General features: G+C 36.9%; 1 protein-coding gene across 1 annotated transcript in view; it reads left to right on the top strand.

Annotated features, from left to right (window-relative positions):
• Nucleotides 1-5,078, top strand: part of lingo4b (leucine rich repeat and Ig domain containing 4b) — a 20,023-nt gene that overhangs the window by 10,395 nt on the left and 4,550 nt on the right. The window lies entirely within an intron of this gene.

Below are 5,078 nucleotides of genomic sequence, written 5' to 3'. Positions count from 1 at the left end.
TATATATATACCTTAAGTATGCATAGGTAAGGACCACAGTTGTCTTGATATACTTAAGTTCTCAAAAACAATTTATAACGTCCTATTTTAATTGTTCAAATACCAAATATACCTTGACACAAACAGTGGAAACTGTCTTTACATCACTGCAGAAGTTGACATCAATGGTCATCCCCTACACTCCTAGGGTTTCAGCCAATCAGTATTCAGTAAAACAATAGATTATTATCCTGGATTGGCTGCTTTGCAAATGCCAGCAGAAAGTGTAAAAAGTATTTCAACCTCCCAAGCTGCATTAAAAAAATAAATAAATAAATATCTGTTTTAAAAAATTGTGAATAAGCAGATTCTCCATAAAATATGTAATCTTATGTTTCACAGAAAATCTGTATTTTTATTTATCTATATCTAGAATAGAAAAAAAAATATTAGATAATTGAAGCATGCACTTTCAACTTAGGCAAACATATTAAAATTGAAAAAATAAAAATAAAGACTACAGAGAGAAATTTACAAAACAGAAAAAAAATAATTCTGTATATTTGTTAAAAATGGCAAGCCTAGATTAAAATAAATAATTTAGAAAATACACAAGATGTGTATATTTATGTGAAGAAACATGGTAACAAACAGATTTACAAGAAATTAAATGCATGTCCTTCTTTCTGTAGGTTATTACTTCCAAATTCACATTTGTGTCACAGATTTCAATCTTTCCACTTTGATCAGCCATGTCTGCCCCATTGTGTTCTGGTTCTCACAGATATGTGAGCAAAAAGGGAAATCTCTGGGTACTTGCTCCCTGATCTTGTTTTGTTTTTTTTTACTCAGAAGAACTTCTGTAGTTAAAAGGTGAAGGTCATGGATTTAATAAATATTACCAGGCAGTAAGCAGGTTTTGTAAAGAGATGAGTGCAACTATGATCACTAAGTGCATTGCCCTGAATTACTATCAGTGTGTAACAAACGACCCGGTTCAGGTTTGGAGTCCTCAGTCCCCCATCAGTCAGCTGGCCTTTAACGCATGACCTCCTGACGTCTGTCTGATGTACCATGATGGATCCGGTGCATCATTTCTGCCAGCTGAGATGGCCCAATTTGTCACATTACATAGGTGCTGTGCTGAGATTAATTCCCTTCCCTCATTTATTTGCACTATTATTAAAATTGTAGGCACTGCACTTTATGTGATGTCAGAATGTGGGATAACAGCAAAGTGGTTAACCAACCAACACACTGTGTGGAGTTAAAGTGCTGTGAATGGAACCACTTTAACTAAACATTTATGATGCAAATTCTAAAGCTCATCATAATGTGTCACTTTCTTTATCATTATTTGCCATAAAAAGCAATGGCATCCATAAAAAGACAATTAGCATCCACTTTACATAATTTTCATATAATTTAATGATCACATACACTTGGGGATTTTGCCCCTGTCACAGCTGTTTGAAACAGTAATGAAATTGAAAGTGACTTTACCTTCACATTGTCCATAAATATTACGTAATTTCAACCTGAATTAACGAAATATATGGCACTGTTCCACCACAAAGGGGATTATGCGACAGCAACAGATGCCCAATTTTTACCTGTGATGTCATTGGTCAAATGTTGGATCATAACGTAAAGCCAGTGACAACAGAAATCTGTAAAGGATTCAAAGCCAGAATTGCTACAATTAAAACTGGCTCAGTTGAAGAGGGAACCGGTTTCAAAGGAGAGTTAGCATGCTGGTCTGTTTCATCCTCAATCCTTAAGGCAAAATAAGTGTTGCAAAACATACACAGTCATCACAAACTGACAGAAAAGACAAATGAAAAAACGTTGAACATCCTGGTTCAGCAGTTTGACCAGTGTGACCAGAGGTAAAGGCAGCAGCTACTCCCTAAATGTCTCCTTCCTGAAGTGAGTCTTACCTAAACAGATAAGATCTGAGCCAGTAGTACGATCTATGAAATGAAAAATAAGATGCTTCTAGTTAATGGTAGCATCAGCTCCTTCAGTGGGAGAGAGAAAATGTTACATACAAAAAGACATGATATCACATATAGAGAAAGAACATGAAGGCAGAAATTGTCAGAAACACAGAGAGGTGACAGAGTGAGCGAAGGGGAACATTGTTTGTCTCACACATGCCAGTTTTAGCCCAGTGATGGACAGCCAACCTGTCCTGGGTGTACACACCCTCTCATTCTGTGCTTGCTGGAATTTACCACCAACTCCCTGCAACCTTGAGCTGGATTAAGCGGGTATAGAATATGGATGGGGAATATTTGCATCAGAATTTGGTGTTCTGAAGTGATGTAACAGTCAGTCAGCACTCGGTAGTGAAGCCAACATTTAATTTTAGCTCCTCTTCAACACAGTTTGTAAAAAGACTTTGTAGTTCATTGCTCCAGTATTACACAACTAGTAAAAAAAAGAAATGTCTGAGCCTAAAAAGACCCTTAAAACTTAGATATTTGGAGTTTGTCCCACATATTTCAACTTTGTGTCAGGAGAAATGATCCTCTTCTCTAAAATATAATTTTCATAAATAGATGAAATGTGGACATAGATGTCCTACAGTTCTTCTTTTGGGATTTGTGTATGTGAGTCATTGTCAAAGGAAAAAAAAAGACATTTAAAAGAACATATAAAGACAATGATTGTTTAAGATATTTCAGTTAGTTTGAGATTTATTCAGTGTAAGGATGCCTTAATGTGGCAGTGCTTATATGGTGAGTCACTGTCTGTTCATCCTTCACTTGGAACATGTTGTGTATTTTGGGAAATAAGACTTTCCTTCATTGATCAATTTGCAGCTCAGTTGTATTGAACCATTACATAAACAGTTTAAAAAGCGGTGTGAACATTAAACCACATTAACTTTGCTTCAAAAAAACAACTTCTGCATGGTTTATTTCGGATATCTTGTCTGTTTGGCATACAGTAATTGTGACTCATGACTGGATGTTGTTTATATGTTTTTTCCCTCCCAGACAAATCCAAGGGAGAACCCCCGGGACCTTTGTTTGCCTGCTTTGCACCCAACAGCTGTTCTGCTGGCAAACAGTTCAATATTTGCAGTTTGAATTTAGAAGATCCCAAGGGCTGTCACACTGTAGCAGCTGCCAGAGCCCCTAAAGGAAAAATGAAAAACTCACAAACACTCCCCATCCAAACTTTAGACAAACACAGAATTCAAACAGACACTCTGAAACCACACTAAGTGCAAAGTGTTTTGTTCCAGCTCTGTTGTTTTGTTCCAGCTGTTTTAATTGGGGACTTGGGACAGGCTCTTGTCTTTCTCGCTGTGATGAGCTAAAAATAGTCGCTGACAAGTGTCAGAAAGCCCTGTCGGGTTCAGACTGTGCATTCTCAGTCCGGACAGAGCAGCTCGGCACAGGGAGTCATGCTCAGGGCATATCAAGTCAAAAGGAGACAAAGCAGTTTGAATGTGGGGCTCCAGTAAGGTCATGTTCCTATTTAATGGACCTGTTGCAAAGGAAGCCTTTGCCTCAAGAACTAATCTCAGTAATTGCACTCTTGAACATTTGTCACAATTTTTCACATTTCGCTGCAAGTGACTTAGTAACAAGGAGCACCGGGGAATGACAGACAAGGCAGCACTTAAAGAAGCAACGCTCAGAAAGAGTCTTTTATTCTCAAACTAATGAGGCCTTAATGCTGGCAATAAGAACAGGCTGATTTTAACAGAGAGTCGCAGCACCTTGCTTCCTCCTGGCAGTACCAGAGCAGAGAATATCAGCACTGAGAAATGAGCAGCAAAACTATTTCATCTGTTTCATTTCTTTTAACTTTTTTAACTGCATTTTTTTAAGTGTGCTAAATGTTGAACTCTTAATGACTCATCTTAAAAAAAAGAAGAAACACAATTTAATGTCACCATTATTCTTTATTACACAAAGATGAAGATTATCATTAGATAAAAAGATGCACAAAGAAATGTTGTAGACCCTGGTCTGTGTTCTGGCCCTGGAGACAGGCTAAACATTTGGTGGCAAATGGCCAGAGACTGATGTAATGCTATAACTGGCCCGAGCTGAGAGGCTTGATGAGTTTTGTCTGATGAAAGAGCAGAGAGAACAAATTGGAAAAGTCAGCTGGAGAATGTCCCTTAAATAAGCAACAAAAAAAGTTCAACTAAAATGGCTTTCAAGGACAGGTCTCATGATATTTTACTGCAGTAAAACAAAGTTTTTATTATCAAGTGGTTAGCAGTTTCTTTTTTTTTTTCTTTTTTTTTCAGGGATGAAGATTTGCTCTTTTATTCCAAGGACATCCAATGTTATTGTGTAAAAGTCCTGCCAAACATGGAATTAAATGTGATTTGCATCTTCTATAGCACCCTAATGCACTTGACATTTAAAAAGGGACGTAAAAAAAACATTCTTATTTTAAGACTTTGGGGCAGTACTGACATATATTCTGAATACTGACGTAGGAAATGTGTTGAGAGAAGAGAGGAAGACCTGCAGCAAAAGTCTTCAGGTCTGAAATCAAATGAATAATTCCATTCAATAATCTCATGATATACGGGGTGCCCTGTCTGCTATTATATCTGGCACCAACCTCAAGCACTGATTCTTGTCCTATGACATTTTATAAAGATGCAGCAAATAGATAAAGCAATATTTGACTGGCTGTTTGCCTCAACACATTCTCTGAGTATCATCAAATAGGCCCTTTGCCTTGTTTGCTTCTCTTCAGGTGACCCCAAAGCTTTTCTGTTGGGGTCAGCTCTGGGCACTCAGAGGAGAGAGGGTTAATTATTTCTGTAACAATTGGCCCCAAGTTGTGGATAAATGTCATTTTGAAATACCGAGTGATGACCAGTTTTTGAACCTTTCTACCAGAGATACGTTTTTTTTATTTATTTATTTATTTATTTATTTTATATTCTGGTATTTGTAAGCATTCTTAGTCTCATATTTGTCCTAATATAGGTAACATAGGTGCTGGTTGACATACATGGCTGAAAATTCAACTATTTGTAGAGTTTTTGTAGAACATATCTAGGATATTTGAAAGAATATGCATCTTGGGAAACTGTTTACAATTATATATATATA

Source organism: Poecilia formosa, unplaced genomic scaffold (genome assembly GCF_000485575.1).
Source record: "Poecilia formosa unplaced genomic scaffold, Poecilia_formosa-5.1.2 Scaffold495, whole genome shotgun sequence".
In the NCBI taxonomy this organism is placed as follows: Eukaryota; Metazoa; Chordata; class Actinopteri; order Cyprinodontiformes; family Poeciliidae; genus Poecilia; species Poecilia formosa.
The sequence above is the reverse complement of the archived record's forward strand: the minus strand, read 5'-3'. Positions and strand labels throughout refer to the sequence as shown.